At 48.4% G+C, this 19,486-nt stretch overlaps 1 protein-coding gene and 1 long non-coding RNA gene across 2 annotated transcripts in view; one reads left to right on the forward strand and one right to left on the reverse strand.

Annotated features, from left to right (window-relative positions):
- Window positions 1-10,704, forward strand: part of LOC139263264 (uncharacterized) — a 78,254-nt gene extending 67,550 nt beyond the window's left edge. The window contains exons 2-3 of the long non-coding RNA XR_011593079.1: window positions 7,898-8,055; window positions 9,949-10,704. This is a non-coding gene — a long non-coding RNA (uncharacterized lncRNA). The remainder of the gene's footprint in view (window positions 1-7,897; window positions 8,056-9,948) is intronic.
- LOC139263234 (ufm1-specific protease 2-like) overlaps window positions 1-19,486 on the reverse strand; it is a 237,647-nt gene that overhangs the window by 6,434 nt on the left and 211,727 nt on the right. The window lies entirely within an intron of this gene.

Below are 19,486 nucleotides of genomic sequence, written 5' to 3' on the forward strand. Positions count from 1 at the left end.
TGTAATGAGAGAGGACTAATTAGCAATCGCATTGTGCGAGGACCCTTGGGGAAGAGTGACCATAATATGGTGGAATTCTGCATTAGGATGGAGAATGATACAGTTAATTCAGAGACCATGATCCAGAACTTAAAGAAGGGTAACTTTGAAGGTATGAGGCGTGAATTGGCTTGGATAGATTGGCGAATGATACTTAAGGGTTGACTGTGGATGGGCAATGGCAGACATTTAGAGACCGCATGGATGAATTACAACAATTGTACATTCCTGTCTGGCGTAAAAATAAAAAAGGGAAGGTGGCTCAACTGTGGCTATCAAGGGAAATCAGAGATAGTATTAAAGCCAAGGAAGTGGCATACAAATTGGCCAGAAATAGCAGCGAACCTGGGGACTGGGAGAAATTTAGAACTCAGCAGAGGAGGACAAAGGGTTTGATTAGAGCAGGGAAAATAGAGTACGAGAAGAAGCTTGCAGGGAACATTAAGGCGGATTGCAAAAGTTTCTATAGGTATGTAAAGAGAAAAAGGTTAGTAAAGACAAACGTAGGTCCCCTGCAGTCAGAATCAGGGGAAGTCATAACGGGGAACAAAGAAATGGCAGACCAATTGAACAAGTACTTTGGTTTAGTATTCACTAAGGAGGACACAAACAACCTTCCGGATATAAAAGGGGTCAGAGGGTCTAGTAAGGAGGAGGAACTGAGGGAAATCTTTATTAGTCGGGAAATTGTGTTGGGGAAATTGATGGGATTGAAGGCCGATAAATCCCCAGGGCCTGATGGACTGCATCCAAGAGTACTTAAGGAGGTGGCCTTGGAAATAGCGGATGCATTGACAGTCATTTTCCAATATTCCATTGACTCTGGATCAGTTCCTATCGAGTGGAGGGTAGCCAATGTAACCCCACTTTTAAAAAAAGGAGGGAGAGAGAAAACAGGGAATTATAGACCGGTCAGCCTGACCTCAGTAGTGGGTAAAATGATGGAATCAATTATTAAGGATGTCATAGCAGTGCATTTGGAAAATGGTGACATGATAGGTCCAAGTCAGCATGGATTTGTGAAAGGGAAATCATGCTTGACAAATCTTCTGGAATTTTTTGAGGTGTTTCCAGTAAAGTGGACAAAGGAGAACCAGTTGATGTGGTATATTTGGACTTTCAGAAGGCTTTCGACAAGGTCCCACACAAGAGATTAATGTGCAAAGTTAAAGCACATGGGATTGGGGGTAGTGTGCTGACGTGGATTGAGAACTGGTTGTCAGACAGGAAGCAAAGAGTAGGAGTAAATGGGTACTTTTCAGAATGGCAGGCAGTGACTAGTGGGGTACCGCAAGGTTCTGTGCTGGGGCCCCAGCTGTTTACATTGTACATTAATGATTTAGACGAGGGGATTAAATGTAGTATCTCCAAATTTGCGGATGACACTAAGCTGGGTGGCAGTGTGAGCTGCGAGGAGGATGCTATGAGGCTGCAGAGTGACTTGGATAGGTTAGGTGAGTGGGCAAATGCATGGCAGATGAAGTATAATGTGGATAAATGTGAGGTTATCCACTTTGGTGGTAAAAACAGAGAGACAGACTATTATCTGAATGGTGACAGATTAGGAAAAGTGAAGGTGCAACGAGACCTGGGTGTCATGGTACATCAGTCATTGAAGGTTGGCATGCAGGTACAGCAGGCGGTTAAGAAAGCAAATGGCATGTTGGCCTTCATAGCGAGGGGATTTGAGTACAGGGGCAGGGAGGTGTTGCTACAGTTGTACAGGGCCTTGGTGAGGCCACACCTGGAGTATTGTGTACAGTTTTGGTCTCCTAACTTGAGGAAGTACATTCTTGCTATTGAGAGAGTGCAGCGAAGATTCACCGGACTGATTCCCGGGATGGTGGGACTGACCTATCAAGAAAGACTGGATCAACTGGGCTTATATTCACTGGAGTTCAGAAGAATGAGAGGGGATCTCATAGAAACGTTTAAAATTCTGACGGGTTTAGACAGGTTAGATGCAGGAAGAATGTTCCCAATGTTGGGGAGGTCCAGAACCAGGGGTCACAGTCTAACGATAAGGGGTAAGCCATTTAGGACCGAGATGAGGAGAAACTTCTTCACCCAGAGAGTGGTGAACCTGTGGAATTCTCTACCACAGAAAGTAGTTGAGGCCAATTCACTAAATATATTCAAAAGGGAGTTAGATGAAGTCCTTACTACTCGGGGGATCAAGCGGTATGGCAAGAAAGCAGGAAGGGGGTACTGAAGTTTCATGTTCAGCCATGACCTCATTGAATGGCGGTGCAGGCTAGAAGGGCTGAATGGCCTGCTCCTGCACCTATTTTCTATGTTTCTATTTTCTATGTTTGCGTTATTTCCGGCGTAGGTGATAAAAAAGGTGTTGTGTATCTGTAAAGCTTGCACTCCCATATTCCGCCACCAGGGAGCTCATCCCCTGAAGTCCGAAGGGATCCCAGCATCCCTTGGGAGCACTGTATATAAGCCGGCCCCTAAGGCCTGTTCCTCACTCTGGAGTGTCTTATTAAAGACTGAGGTCACTGTTACTTTAACCTCCCTGTGTGCAGCCTCATCTGTGTTGGGAACACAATAACTGGCGACGAGAACACAAATCCAACGCAAAGGTGCAGCAACTGTGGGCATCCTGGAGAAGTTCTCAGAGGGTGAGGACTGGGAAGCCTATGTCAAACGGCTAGACCAACGAGCTGGACAGAGAAGGAAGCGCTGCAAAAAGGAGAACGGTCCTCCTCACCGTCTGCAGGGCACCAGCCTACAGCCTCATGAAGAATCTTCTGGCTCCGGTAAACCCACAGATAAGTCTATGAGGAGCTGTGTACACTGGTTCGGGAGCATCTTAACCTGAGGGACAGCATGCTGATGGCGAGGTATCGGTTCTACACGTGCCAGCGATCTGAAGGTCAGGAAGTGGTGAGCTACTTCGCGAGCTAAGGCGACTTGCAGGACAGTGTGAGTTTGATGGCTACCGAGAGCAAATGCTCAGAGACTTTTTTATACTGGGCATTGGCCACGAGACCATCCTCTGAAAACTTTTGACTGTAGAGACACCGACCCTCAGTAAGGCCATTGCGATAGCACAGGTGTTTATGTCTACCAGTGATAACACCAAACAAATCTCTCAGCACACAAGTGCTAGCAATGTTCATAAATTAACTGGGACTGTGTTTGCGAGCAGAAATGTACAAGGCAGAACCCACGAGTCTGCAACTGCCAGCAGGCCTCAGGTGACCCAGATGACTCAGAGTCCCCAACAAAGGATGAATGCAAGGCAATTCACACCTTGTTGGCGTTGTGGAAGCTTCCATTCAGCCTATTCATCCTGCTTCAAAGGGTATGTTTGCAAGAGCTGTGGAACAATAGGGCACCTCCAATGAGCTTGCAAATAAGCTGCAAGCTCTGCAAAACCTGCTAACCACCACATGGCAGAGGAAGATCGGTCCATGGTGGATCAAAGCAATTTTGAGCCTCAGAGAGGAGGCACATGCTGAAGTACATGGGTTGCACACATATTTGACTAAATGTCCACCTATAATGCTAAACGTAAAATTGAATACCTTATCCATAGCCATGGAACTGGATACTGGCGATAGCCAATCCATCATTAAAAAGATGTTTGAGAGACTGTGGTGCAACAAGGCATTCAGACCAGCCCTAAGCCCCATCCACTCGAAACTGATAACGTACACCAAAGAGCTTATCTCAGTCCTGGGCAGCGCCATGGTCAAGGTCACCAACGAGGGCATGGTGCACGAACTGCCACTCTGGATTGTCCTATGTGATGGCCCCACACTGCTTGGAAGGAGCTGGCTGGGCAAATTCCGCTGGAACTGGGATGACATCCGAGCGCTATCACATGTCGATAAGGCCTCGTGTACCCAGGTTCTCAACAAATTTCCTTCCCTTTTTGAGCCAGGCATTGGAAACGTTTCCGGGGCGAAGGTGCGGATCCACTTGATCCCAGAGGCACGACCCATTCACCATGAGGCACGAGCGGTACCTCACATGATGAGGGAGGGAGTGGAAATCGAGCTGGACAGGCTGCAATGTGAGGGCATCATCTCCCCAGTGGAATTCAGTGAGTGGGCCAGCCCGATTGTTCCAGTACTCAAAAGTAATGGCACGGTCAGGATTTGCTGCGATTATAAAGTAACTATTAATCGTTTCTCGCTACAGGACCAATACCCGCTACCTAAGGCAGACGACCTATTTGCGACGCTGGCAGGAGGCAAGACGTTCACCAAGCTTGACCTGACTTCGGCCTACATGGCGCAGGAGCTGGAGGAGTCTTTGAAGGGCCTCACCTGCATCAACACGCACAAGGGAGTGTTCATCTACAACTGATGCCCATTTGGAATTCGGTCGGCTGCAGCGATCTTCCAGAAAAACATGGAGAGCTTACTCAAGTCGGTACCACACACGGTGGTCTTTCAAGACGACATATTGGTCATGGGTCGGGACACCGCCGAGCACCTAACAAACCTGGAGGAGGTCCTCCAGTGACTGGATCGCGTAGGGCTGCGGCTGAAGAGGTGGAAATGCGTCTTCATGGCAACAGAAGTTGAGTTTTTGGGGAGAAAGATCGCAGCGGACGGCATTCGGCCCACAGGCGCCAAGACAGAGGCTATCAGGAACGTGCCCAGGCAACTGAATGTCACGGAGCTGTGGTCGTTCCTGGGAATCCTCAACTATTTTGGTAACTTCCTACCGGGGTGAATCACCCTATTAGAGCCCCTACATGTATTATTGCGCAAAGGTGAGAACTGGGTATAGGGAAAAAAACCAAGTAATTGCTTTTGAGAAAGCCAGAAACATTTTATGCTCCAACAAGCTGTTTGTACTGTATAACCCGTGTAAAAGACTTGTGCTAGCATGTGACGCGTCGTCGTACGGAATCGGGTGTATATTACAACAAGCTAATGTTACGGGGAAGTTGCAACCTGTCGCCTATGCTTCCAGGAGCTTGTCGAAGGCCAAGAGGGCCTACAGCATGATTGAGAAAGAGGCATTAGCATGTGTGTTCGGGGTGAAGAAAAAGCATCAGTACCTGTTTGGCCTCAAATTAGAGCTGGAAACCGATCACAAGCCCCTCACATCCCTATTCGCTGAAAACAAGGGGATAAATACTAATGCCTCAGCCCGCATATAAAGGTGGGCACACGCGCTATCAGCGTATAACTATACCATCCGCCACAGGCCAGGCACCAAGAACTGTGCGAATGCTCTCAGTCGGCTACCATTGCCCACCACGGGGGTGGAAATGGCGCAGCCTGCAAACTTGTTGATGGTGGCGCAGCCCGCAGACTTGTTGATGATCATGGAAGCGTTTGAAAATGATAAATCGCCTGTCACGGCCCGCCAGATTAGGACTTGGACCAGCCAAGATCTCTGGTGTCCCTAGTAAAAAACTGTGTATTGCATGGGAGCTGGGCCAGCATCCCTGTTGAAATGCAAGAGCCAATCAAGCCGTTCCAGCGGCAAACGGACGAGCTGTCCATTCAGGCAGACTGCCTGTTGTGGAATAACCGCGTAGTGCTACCAAAAAAGGGCAGGGAGACGTTCATCTCGGATCTCCACAGCACACACCCGGGTATAGTAATGATGAAAGCGATAGCCAGATCCCACGTGTGGTGGCCCAGTATCGACTCTGACTTAGAGTCCTGTGTACGGCAATGCAGCGTGTGTGCTCAGTTGAGCAACGCGCCCAGAGAGGCACCACTAAGTTTGTGGTCCTGGCCCTCCAGACCATGGTCGAGGATCCATGTTGACTATGCGGGCCCGTTACTCGGTAAAATGTTCCTGGTGGTGGTGGTGGATGCTTTTTCAAAATGGATTGAATGTGAAATAATGTCGGGAAGCACCACCACCGCCATCATAGAAAGCCTGAGGGCCTTGTTTACCACCCACGGCCTGTCTGACATACTGGTCAGTGACAACGGGCCATGTTTCACCAGTGCCGAATTTAAAGAATTCATGACCCGCAATGGGATCAAACATGTCACCTCGGCCCCATTTAAACCAGCCTCCAATGGGCAGGCAGAGCGGGCAGTACAAAAAATCAAACAGAGCCTTAACTGAGTCACAGAAGGCTCATGCCAAACCCGCCTGACCCGAGTACTGCTCAGCTACCGCACGAGACCCCACTCACTCACAGGGGTGCCCTCAGCTGAGCTACTCATGAAAAGGACACTTAAAACCAGACTGTCGCTGGTTCACCCCAACCTGCATGATCAGGTAGAGAGCAGGCAGCAGCAACAAAATGTAAACGAAGGTCGCGCCTGTGTCATGGGAAATTGATCTGAATGACCCTGTGTAAGTGCTAAACTATGGACATGGTCCCAAGTGGATCGCGGGCATGGTGATAACTAACGAAGGGAATAGGGTGTTTGTAGTCAGACTAGACAATGGACAAATTTGCAGAAAGCACCTGGACCAAACGAGGCTGCGGTTCACAGACTGCCCTGAACAACCCACCTTTTTCGAGCCCACAACACACACCCAAAGGATCAACAACACCACACCGGACCGGGAAATCGAACCCAACACGCTCATCAGCCCAGCAAGGCCAGGCTCACCTTGCAGCCCTGCACGGCCAACAACACGCTTGTCCAGCGTGGGTACAGCCAACACACCAGAACAGACATTTGTACCGAAGCGGTCCGCCAGGGAAAGAAAGGCTCCCGACTGCCTCACCTTGTAAATAGTTATCACTTTGACTTTGGGGACGCGGGGGGAGTGATGTTGTGTATGTGTAAAGCATGCACTCCCATGTTTCGCCAACAGGGAGCTCATCCCCTGAAATCCCAAGGGATCCCAGCATCCCTTGGGAACACTGTATATAAGCCGGCCCCTAAGGCCTGTTCTTACTCTGGAGTGTCTTATTAAAGACTGAGGTCACTGTTACTTTAACCTCCCTGTGTGCAGCCTCATCTGTGTTAGGAACACAATAAAAGAGTTTTCAGATCGCTGGCTTCTCGCCCATTCTCAAAATACTTAGTTTACATTTTTGAAAATGGATGTTATGGCGAGCGATATCAAATGCGCGGTAGCGTTAACTTTTTTTGACCTTCTGCCGTAAAGTGTGGCCATCCTTAGCAACGGCATGGCAACGCTCGATTCCCGCAAAACTGGAGGTCAAGGGTCACCATGACATGCGCAGAAGAGGAGACAGAGAGAGAGAGGGAACTCAGAGAGACTGAAGGCGTGGCTGGGTGGTGTGGCTTCTTTGGGAGGAAGGAGGGAGACTTTAGAGTTTCACCGCAAGTAGGCAAACAAAAATTAGCTGTTACCAGCCACATATTTGACCGAATTTGCCCTATAATGGAGAGAGGAGGAGGCATCACAGCACACTGTGGAGACTGACGCTGGAGAGAGCAGTTACGTGGGAGAGGAGCACATTGGAGATTCTGTGACGAGGCAAATGCCTCCCTCCTGCAGGAGGTCGAGTTACGCTGGCGTGATTTGACACAGGGAGGGCGTGGGAAGACCACCCCAAAGCCTACCAGAGGATATGGACCGAGATAGCAGAGGTGCTCTCGCCGGCGACCAACGAGGTGCGTGAGGGCAACCAATGCCGCAAATGATGGAACAATCTTGTGGGATCCGCAAGAGCAAGTATTACATTGATTTACATTTACTTATGTATTTATATAAATTGATTTGGAACAGTCATGAGTGACTATCAGCAGATGTGAGGTCTTGCACTTTTACCGGGAATGTTTTACTCAAAGCCTGCGGTCACGCTGCACGTCTTTAGGTAAAGAATGATAATAATCATGATTACATCTGTCGGTTATGTGTTGTATCAGTGTCTGTAACAGTACCTAGCAATGAAAGCATGCAATGATCTAATGCCATGTCGTCCTGTCACCTTTTACAGAAGAAGCTATCGACGATAAGGTCCGTGCAGAGGCGAACGGGTGGGGGGGCCACCAGTCCCCAGCGACATTACAGAGATGAAGGAGTGAGTGCTCGCACTCGTGGGGAAGCACCCCCGGACAACCACGGATGCATCTGCAGACCCTGAAGTGATGCCACGTGAGTAAAGTCAATAGATGCCACACAAACTCATATCCGAACAATCATATATGATCGATGATTTAGAAACATAGAAACATAGAAAATAGGTGCAGGAGCAGGCCATTCAGCCCTTCTAGCCTGCACCGCCATTCAATGAGTTCATGGCTGAACATGAAACTTCAGTACCCCCTTCCTGCTTTTTCACCATACCCCTTGATCCCCCGAGTAGTAAGGACTTCATCTAACTCCCTTTTGAATATATTTAGTGAATTGGCCTCAACTACTTTCTGTGGTAGAGAATTCCACAGGTTCACCACTCTCTGGGTGAAGAAGTTTCTCCTCATCTCGGTCCTAAATGGCTTACCCCTTATCCTTAGACTGTGACCCCTGGTTCTGGACTTCCCCAACATTGGAAACATTCTTCCTGCATCTAACCTGTCTAAACCCGTCAGAATTTTAAACGTTTCTATGAGGTCCCCTCTCATTCTTTTGAACTCCAGTGAATACAAGCCCAGTTGATCCAGTCTTTCTTGATATGTCAGTCCCGCCATCCCGGGAATCAGTCTGGTGAATCTTCGCTGCACTCCCTCAATAGCAAGAATGTCCTTCCTCAAGTTAGGAGACCAAAACTGTGCACAATACTTCAGGTGTGGCCTCACCAAGGCCCTGTACAACTGTAGCAACACCTCCCTGCCCCTGTACTCAAATCCCCTCGCTATGAAGGCCAACATGCAATTTGCTTTCTTAACCGCCTGCTGTACCTGCATGCCAACCTTCAATGACTGATGTGCCATGACACCCAGGTCTCGTTGCACCTTCCCTTTTCCTAATCTGTCACCATTCAGATAATAGTCTGTCTCTCTGTTTTTACCACCAAAGTGGATAACCTCACATTTATCCACATTATACTTCATCTGCCATTCATTTGCCCACTCACCTAACCTATCCAAGTCACTCTGCAGCCTCATAGCATCCACCTCGCAGCACACACTGCCACCCAACTTAGTGTCATCCGCAAATTTGGAGATACTACATTTAATCCCCTCGTCTAAATCATTAATGTACAATGTAAACAGCTGGGGCCCCAGCACAGAACCTTGCGGTACCCCACTAGTCACTGCCTGCCATTCTGAAAAGTACCCATTTACTCCTACTCTTTGCTTCCTGTCTGACAACCAGTTCTCAATCCATGTCAACACACTACCCTCAATCCCATGTGCTTTAACTTTGCACATTAATCTCTTGTGTGGGACCTTGTCGAAAGCCTTCTGAAAGTCCAAATATACCACGTCAACTGGTTCTCCCTTGTCCACTCTACTGGAAACATCCTCAAAAAATTCCAGAAGATTTGTCAAGCATGATTTCCCTTTCACAAATCCATGCTGACTTGGACCTATCATATCACCTGTTTCCAAATGCACTGCTATGACATCCTTAATAATTGATTCCATCATTTTACCCACTACTGATGTCAGGCTGACCGGTCTATAATTCCCTGTTATCTCTCTCCCTCCTTTTTTAAAAAGTGGGGCTACATTGGCTACCCTCCACTCCATAGGAACTGATCCAGAGTCAATGGAATGTTGGAAAATGACTGTCAATGCATCTGCTATTTCCAAGGCCACCTCCTTAAGTACTCTGGGATGCAGTCCATCAGGCCCTGGGGATTTATCGGCCTTCAATCCCATCAATTTCCCCAACACAATTTCCCGACTAATAAGTGTCATAGAAATAATGATGGCCTAATGAAAATCATTGGAATGCAAATGTTTGGTGGTCATGAAATGTGATGTCTGCGATGATTTTGAGAGTGATGATGCTTTTGTCGTGCATATGCTGAGTGTAGCGCTGGACTCATCTTGTCACCCTAGCACCCCCTTCTCCTCTAATAACCTCATTTGTGTTTTGCAGCTCAGTCAGCAGCGCAGCCCCAGGCATGGCCGTGGGGGCGTGGGGCAGGAGTTGGCCATCTGATGCTGAGGAGCTCTGATTGTCGTCCGTCAATCCGCTCGGTCTGTTCTCGACGGATGAGAGTGCAGACTTCGAAGAACCTGCATCGCCACGCTCCAGAAGCCATTCCACCCCAAGGCCATCTAGTGGTCTTCCGGTCATTCCCGCCTCCACTCTGGAGGTACTGGCCCCAAGCACCTCGCCACAGGGCACCCCATTTGTCCCCACAAGCATTGGGGAGCATATCCCGACAGCTGGCCACCATGACCGAGTACATTCCACGCATGGCAGAGGCCCTGGATGCGATAGCCAGGAACACTGCTGCCACAGGCTTCCCAGTGGTCCCCGAGCGTGGCAATCCACCCCTAGGTTCCGCACCACTACTGCGAACGACAGATGAGAGCAAGGACCAAGATCCTGCTTCTGCATCAGAGAATGTTTCCCCCTCGGCACCCCCCCCCACTCCCTTAACCGTGCAACGACCGTATCTGCCTTCATCCCCCACAATGAGGCACTGCCTGAGGTGCTCCTCGGCCAGGTGACATGGAGCGAGAAGGAGAAGGGGTAGAGGTGGGGAGAAGGAGAGGGGGAAGGAAAGTGAGGTGTATGTGCGTAGGTGATGGCTGTGTTATATCTCCTTCTGGGTGTATGCGTTTTGTTGCAATGTATAGGGGCTGCGGACCACCCTCCTGCTTTGCCTTTGTATTCTGTGTTGGTGGACATGTTGAACATGTGTTTTATGTCAATGGTGGGAAAAGTGGGGTGTAGGCGGGGGTTGGGTGTTATTGGCTGTGCTACTTATGATCTCAGACCAATGTTGGTATTAAACTTTTGTTATTGAACATAACCTTGTTGCTCATTGTCTCAGATAGCTGGACCATTACACACTGGTGATTCCTTACCATGAAAGAGTTAAATACAACTTAACATCAATCAACGTAAACTTTAACTGGCACCAAGGTGATGGGCACCATTGATGTCTGAGCTACACACACACAGCAGTGTGTCAGCGTTGTCGCTCACATCAGCGCTCTTTCAGGCAAATCGTTCAGCTATCAGCTCTTCATGTAAGAGTGGGATTTAACAAATGGCAGCCACACCACTGGCGTTTGTCCCGGTTAGTTTCACTTCTTGTGGGCGGTTTTTTGAGTGAGTGATATTGTGGGCGATATGTGTGCGAGGCAGTGAAATTGACAATGGGCGATCTCCATGGTCGCTAGTTTGGGTAAATTATGCTCTTCATGACAAAAAACAGTGGGCTGGCGTTCATATTGAATCCCGCGTTAATTTCGTGCGGAAAGTAACGCTGGGCGATATTATGGGCGTTTATTTCGCCCGTTCTGCTGATTCCACCCCCAAAAAGTGGGCGGGCGGTAATATTTTTTCCTGGCGTTAATCACATTGGGAAAATAACGCTCGCCGATAAATCTCCTAAAAAAGCCCTTCAGTTTCAATTTTGTGCCATAATGGGCGATATCTGGGCATTATACGTAATTTCAATGGCAAAATGGGCATTTAATGGGCGTTAAGCATGCAAAAAAAGTGGAGGATCTAGCCCCAAGCCATTGATATATACCACAAAAAGCAAGGGACCCAGCACTGAGTCCTGCGGAACTCCACTGGATACAGCCTTCCAGTCATAAAAACACCCAATGACCATTACCCTTTGTTTCCTGCCTCTGAGCCAATCTTGGATCCAACTTGCCATTTTACCCTGGATCCGATGGGCTATTACTTTCGTGAGCAGTCTGCCATGTGGGACCTTATCAAAAGCTTTGCTAAAATCCATATACACTACTTCATATGCACTACTCTCATCGACCCTCCTTGTTACTGTAATGACTTAAGAGTCTAGTTACTGTAAACTCACTCAGGTGCAACCTGATCCATCTTTACTCCAGTCCAAGAGTGCCAGCTTGACAAAGATGCACAGCTTCTATACAGGTGACCAAGCACACATGCCACATGCGTACAGCCCGATGACCTCCGACCATGGCGCCCTCTGGTGTCTGGTGAGTCCCACGCATTAATACATAACAACATCCCCCTTTTAAAATCTTAACAACAGTCTTTTTACAAATTAAGATGGTCTGGGCCTTTCCTCTCACGAGTTGATCGTCTCAGTTCAACTTTGGCTCTGGGCAAGCATTGACTCCATTAATACTGAGGGCTGAGTAGCCGATCTGATGGGAGTGGTCATGATCACGTCAGAGACTGGTTGGTCGGTCACAGACTGCATCTTCCTCACTCGGATCCAGTTCATCCGTGTGCCGCAGTTTAACCTGGACAAGGTGTTTCCTGCATGTTTGCCCATTCTTGAGTACAATAATAAACACTCTGTTACCCTCCTTGGCTGTAACAATGCCGGCGATCCATTTTGGACCTTGACCATGGTTCAGTACATAAACGATCGTTGACAGAGATGTCACGGGTGACGCCATTGCTGACTTTGACGTTTGTTTTCAACACGATCATTCAAATCAGGATGGACAAGAGAAAGCCTGGTCTTGAGATTTCTCTTCATAAGTAGTTCAGCAGGAGGAACCCCAGTAAGCGTATGAGGTCTTGACCTTTATCTGAGCAATATACATGACAACCATCTCTGCAGTGAACCCTGAGTTACACGTTTCATACTTTGCTTGATCGTTTGAATGGCATGCTCTGCTTGACCATTAGAAGCAGGCTTGAATGGAGCTGATCTCACATGTCTGATGCCATTGAGTTTCATGAACTCCTGGAACTCAAGACTTGTGAAGCAAGATCCGTTGTCACTCACAACAATGTCAGGCAAACCATGAGTAGCAAACATGATACGAAGGCTCTCAATGCTAGCTGTTGACTTGCTGGATGACATAACACACTCTATCCACTTAGAATATGTATCCACTACGACAAAAAACATCTTTCCAAGGAACGGGCCCGCAAAATCAATGTGGATCCTCGACCATGGTTTGGATGGCCACAACCAAAGACTTCGTGGAGATTCTGCTGGTACTTTACTTAGCTGCATGCAAATATTGCACTGATGCACGCATGATTTCAGATCAGAGTCAATTCCAGGTCACCATACAGGAGACCTAGCAATGGACTTCATCATGACAATACCAGGATCACGCTATGAAGTTCATGTACAAATTTTTCTTCACCTTTCTTAGGCATGATTACACAATTAGCCCACAGTAAACAGTCTGACTTAATGTAAGGTTTGGTCTCCTCACGCATCTCCATAGGTGTGACAGACCAATCACCACTGAGTACACACCGTTTCACAACCGATAAAATAGGGCCATGGCTGGTCCAGATTCTAACTTGTTGAGCAGTGACTCTCAAAAGCATCCATTACAAACAGTAGATCTGCAGGTTGAAACGTCTCCATCTCAGTTGTGGGTAAGAGCAGACGACTCAGTGCATCGGCACAATTCTCAGTACCAGGTCTATGACGGATGACGGATGACGTAATCATAGGCAGACAATGTCAGCGCCCACCTTTGAATACTGGACAATGCATTGGTATTAATACCTTTGTTTTCTGAATGGCTTGTGATCCGTTTCTAGTTCAAAACGAAGAGCAAACAGGTACTGGTGCATTTTTTTTTTAACCCCATACACACAGGCCAAAGCTTCTTTCTCTACCATACTGTAAGCTCTTTCCACTTTAGACACACTCCTCGAAGCATACGCAACAGATTGTAGCTTGCTCGATTCATTTGCTTGTTGGAGTACGCAGCCAACCCCATATGATGAAGCATCACAGGCCAATACAAGATGCTTACATGGATCATAATGAGCAAGCAACTTGTTTGAACATAGCAGATTCTTGGCTTTCTCAAAGGCTCTATCTTGAGATGCATCCCAGACCCAGTTGTCACCTTTTCTTGCAGTGGCTCTAGTAAAGTCCTCAATCTGGATAAGAAATGACCAAAGTAGTTGAGTAGCCCAAGGAACAAACGCAGCTCCGTCACATTCTGAGGCCTGGGTGCATTTTTGATGGCCTCCGTTTTCGAATCAGTGGGCCTGATGCCATCAGCAGCAATCTTCCTTCCGAGGAATTCGACTTCAGGTGCCATGAATACACACTTTGAGCGTTTCAGCCTGAGTCCCACTTTGTCCAGGTGCTGTAGGACTTCTTCAACATTGTTCAGATGTTCAGTAGTGTCGCGACCTGTGAGCAAAATGTCCTCTTGAAACATGACAGTTCTAGGAATGGACTTCAGTAAACTCTTCATATTCCTCTGAAATATGGCTACAGCCAAACGAATCCCAAAAGTTCACCTGTTGTAGATGAACAGTCCTTTATTCGTGTTGATGCAGGCGAGTTTCTTCTAAGTGTTGACAAGCTCTTGTGTCATATAGACCAACGTCAGATCCAGTTTCGTGAACAACTTTCCACCAGCTAGCATGGCAAACAGGTCATCAACCCTCGGTAACGAATACTGATCTTGTTTTGAAAATCAGTTAATCATAACCTTGTAGTCTCCACAAATCCTGACAGTGCCATCACTCTTCAACACAGGAACAATGGGACTAGCCCACTCGTTAAACTCGACCGGTGATATGATCCCTTCACACTGGAGTCTGGCAAGCTCAATTTCAACCTTCTCCCTCATCATGTACGGAAGAGACCGAGCTTTGTGATAGACAGGCCTTGCATTGGAGCGCAGGTGAATCTGCACCTTGGCTTCCATAAAATTGCCAATGCCCGGTTCAAACAAAGAAGGAAACTTTTTCAATACTTGAGCACACGAAGTATCATCCACTGAGGACAACATCTTCTCATCATTCCAGTTTAGCTTGATTTTCTCGATCCAATTCCTGCCGAACAGCGTTGGACCATTATCTGGGACGATCCATAATGGTAGCTCGTGAACTACCTCGATTGCTGCACTGCAGAACACTGGTATGAGTTCCTTAGTGTAAGTACGCATTGACTGGACTCAGCTTCGGTTTCTCAGCCTTAGTGTCCCACAGCTTGTCGAATGTCCTTTGGCTTATTATCAACTGGCACGCACCCGTGTCCAGCTCCATTGATATAGGCACGCCATTCAGCTTCACATTAACGACTATCGGCTGGCTCTTGCTCAGGAACGAATACAGTCCATTCACTTCCTCCTCAGGTTGCGTATCTGGGCCATCACTGAACTGGTCCTCATCAACCACGTGGTGAGCCGCACCACGCTTGCTCCATTGTGGACACATCCTGTGAAGATGCCCCACTTTCGAACATCCATTGCATGCGTATTGTCTAAACTGACATTTATGAGGCCGATGATTGCCCCCACAACGCCAACAGGGTGAATTCTGGTTCGAACCAGTTGGTGGGCTCTGAGCAGCGGCAGGTTTCGCGTAAGCAGCTCTGCCCGAAAACGACGCCATCTTGTTAACAGTACTTGCTGTGGAACTCCGACTTGTCGATGATATCTGCCCCAAATTATCATCCATCGTCATGCATACCTGGGCAGTCGCGATGGCCTTTTTCAAATCCAGCGTCTCTACAGCCAACAGCTTCCTGAGGATCACATCATGGCTGATGCCTATCACGAAGACATCACGCAGCATGCCTTCCAGCATGTTCCCGAACTTACACGGCTCAGAAAGACGTCGCAGGTCGGCAACAAATCTCGACACGTCCTGGCCCTCAGCACGAACATGCGTGTAGAAGCAATAGCGTGATATGATGACCCCCTCTTTTGGCTTCAGATGGTTACCCACCAACGCACACAATTCCTTGTACCCTTTTTCCAACAGATGTACAGGCAAGAGAAGATTCTTCGTGAGGCCATAAATTTTTGGACCACAAACGGTGAGGAGAACTGCCCTGCGCTTAACTGCGAAGGCCTCTGCCTCCATGGCATTGGCCACAAAATACTGATCCAGGCAGTCGACAAAATCCGCCCAATCCCCGCCCTCCACGAATCTCTCCAGGATTCCAACAGTGCCCATTGTGCATGCGAAGGTTCTTAAATTACCTCGTCGCCAATTGTAATGACTCGAGTCTGGTTACTGTAAACTCACTCAGGTGCAACCTGATCCATCTTTATTCCAGCCCAAGAGTGCCAGCTTCACAAAGACACATAGCTTATATACAGGTGACCAAGCACACATGCCACATGCGTACAGCCTGATGACCTCCGCCCGTGGCGCCCGCTGGTGTCTGGTGACCCCCCCCAAGCATTAATACATAATAGTTACCTCCTCGAAAAATTCAATCAAGTTAGTCAGACCTTCCCTTAACAAATCCACGCTGACTGTCCTTGATTAATCCCCTGAGATGAAGGGTTTGTTACATGAAGAAAGGTTGAACAGGTTGGGGCCTGTACTCATGGGAGTTTAGGGATCTTATTGAAACATATACATTTGAGGGGGTTTTACAGGGTAGATGTAGAGAGAATGTTTCCCCTCATGGGGGAATCTAGAACCAGGGGGCATAGTTTCAGAATAAGGGGTCGCCCATTTAACACAGAAACGAGGAGGAATTTCTTCTCTGAGGGCCGTGAAGCTTTGGAATTCTCTACCCTAGGGAGCTGTGGAGGCTGAGTCATTGAATAAATTTAAGATGGAGATAGACAGATTTTGGAATGATGAGGGAGTCAAGGGTTATGGGGAACGGGTGGGGAAGTGGAGTTGAGGCCAGGATCAGATCAGTCATTATTGAAGGGAGGGCAGGCTCGAGGGGCCAAATGGTCTACTCCTGTATAAGAAATAGGAGCATGAGTAGGTCATTCGGCCCCACGAGCCTGTTCCGCCGTTCAATAAGATCATGGCTGATTTGATCATGGACTCAGCTCCACTTTTCTGCCCGCTCCTCATAACCCTTTATTCCCTTATCACTCAAAAATCTGTTTATCTCCGCCTTAAATATGTTCAATGACCCAGCCTCCATAGGGCAGAAAATTCTATAGATTTACAACCCTCTCAGTTTTAAATGGGCGGCCCTTTATTCTAAGACTATGTCCCCTAGTTTTGGTCTCCACTATGAGTGGAAATATCCTCTCTGCAGCCACCCTGTTGAGCCCCTCATTATCTTATAAGTTTCAATAAGATCACCTCTCATTCTTCTGAACTCCAATGTATATAGGCCCAACCTACTCAACCTATCCTCATAAGTCAACCCCCTCATATCCAGAATCAACCTAATGAACCTTCTATGGACAGCCTCTAATGTAAGTATATCCTTCTTTAAATACGGAGACCAAAACTGTATGCAGTACTCCAGGTGTGGCCTCAGCAATACCCTGTACAGTTGTAGCAGGACTTCTCTGCTTTTATACTCTATCCCCCTTGCAATAAAGGCTAACATTTCATTTGCCTTCCTGATTACCTGCTGTATCTGCATACTAACGTTGTGTTTCATGCACAAGGACCCCCCAGGTCTCTCTGTACTGCAGCACTTTGCAATTTTTCTCCATTTAAATTATAATTTGCTTTTCTATTATTTCTGCCAAAGTGGATAACCTCACATTTTCCCACATTATACTCCATCTGCCAAATCTTTGCCCACTCACTTAGCCTGTCTATATCCTTTTGCAGATTTTTTTGTGTCCTCCTCACAATTTGCTTTCTCACCCATCCTTGTATCATCAGCAAAGTTGGCTACACAGTCCCTTCATCCAAGTCATTAATATAGATCGTAAATAAAAATAGCACCAACCCTGCGGCACCCCACTAGTCACTGTTTGCCAAATGGAAAATTACCTATTTATCCCGACTCTCTGTTTCTGATAGTTAACCAATCCTTTATTCATGCTAATATATTACCTCCAATCCCGTGAGCTTTTAGTTTGTGCAGTAACCTCTTATGTGGCACCTTATCGAATGCCTTTGGAAATCCAAATACACCACATCCACTGGTTCCCCCTTATCCACCCGGCTCTTTACATCCTTTCATGTTCTTATTTATGTTCTTTTCAGATGAAGATTTATCCTGTCCCTCAGGACTTTTTCAATAATTTTCCTACCACCGAGGTTAGGCTGACTGGCCTGTAATTACTTGATCTATCCATTTCTCCCTTGTTAAACAAGGGAGTTCGGCGAGAGGCAGGAGTTCCGGGGATCGGAGAGGCCTACAAAAGGCCAGTGAGACCAGGAGCAGCGCGAGTTCGGCGAGAGGCGGGAGTTCCGGGGATCAGAGAGGCCTACAAAAGGCCAGTGAGACCAGGAGCAGCGCGAGTTCAGCGAGAGGCGGGAGTTCCGGGCATCAGAGAGGCCTACAAAAGGCCAGTGAGACCAGGAGCAGCGCGAGTTCGGCGAGAGGCGGGAGTTCCGGGGATCAGAGAGGCCTACAAAAGGCCAGTGAGACCAGGAGCAGCGCGAGTTCGGCGAGAGGCGGGAGTTCTGGGGATCAGAGAGGCCTACAAAAGGCCAGTGAGACCAGGAGCAGCGCGAGTTCGGCGAGAGGCGGGAGTTCCGGGAATCAGAGAGGCCTACAAAAGGCCAGTGAGACCAGGAGCAGCGCGAGCTCGGCGAGAGGCGGGAGTTCTGGGGATCAGAGAGGCCTACAAAAGGCCAGTGAGACCAGGAGCAGCGCGAGTTCGGCGAGAGGCGGGAGCTCTGGGGATCAGAGAGGCCTACAAAAGGCCAGTGAGACCGGGAGCAGCGCGAGTTCGGTGAGAGGTGGGAGTTCCGGGGATCAGAGAGGCCTACAAAAGGCCAGTGAGACCAGGAGCAGCGCGAGTTCGGCGAGAGGCGGGGGTTCCGGGGATCAGAGAGGCCGACAAAAGGCCAGTGAGACCGGGAGCAGCGCGAGTTCGGCGAGAGGCGGGAGTTCCGGGGATCAGAGAGGCCGACAAAAGGCCAGTGAGACCGGGAGCAGCGCGAGTTCGGCGAGAGGCATGCCAGTGCAGCTACAGGGGGAAGGCAAAAAAGAAAAAAGAAGTAGAAAGAAACAGAAAGGTGACGTCACAGCCAAGGGGGTAAGTGATTGTCTGGTGATTGGTGAGTAGTTTTTCTTTTTTCACTTCCGGTGTCCCTGACGACTATGTGTGTGGTAAGTGTATCCGCCTCCAGCTCCTGACGGTCTGCGTTGCGGAATTGGAGCTGAGGGTGGATTTACTCTGGAGCATCCACGATGCTGAGAATGACGTGAGTAGCACATGTAGCGAGTTGGTCTTACCACAGGTGAAGGGTCCACAGCCAGCTAGGAAGAGCAGTGCAAGGAAGGTAGTGCAGGGGTCCCCTGCGGTCATCCCCCTGCAAAACAGATACACCGTTTTGAGTACTGTTGAGGGGGATGACTCATCAGGGGAGGGCAGCAACAGCCAAGTTCATGGCACCGTGGCTGGCTCTGCTGCACAGGAGGACAGGAAAAAGAGTGGGAGAGCGATAGTGATAGAGGATTCGATTGTAAGTGGAATAGATAGGCGTTTCTGCGGCCGCAACCGAGACTCCAGGATGGTATTTTGCCACCCTGGTGCAAGGGTCAAGGATGTCTCGGAGCGGGTGCAGGACATTCTGAAAAGGGAGGGTGAACAGCCAGTTGTCGTGGTGCACATTGGTACCAATG

This window comes from Pristiophorus japonicus, chromosome 1, assembly GCF_044704955.1.
Source record: "Pristiophorus japonicus isolate sPriJap1 chromosome 1, sPriJap1.hap1, whole genome shotgun sequence".
Lineage (NCBI taxonomy): Eukaryota > Metazoa > Chordata > Chondrichthyes > Pristiophoridae > Pristiophorus > Pristiophorus japonicus.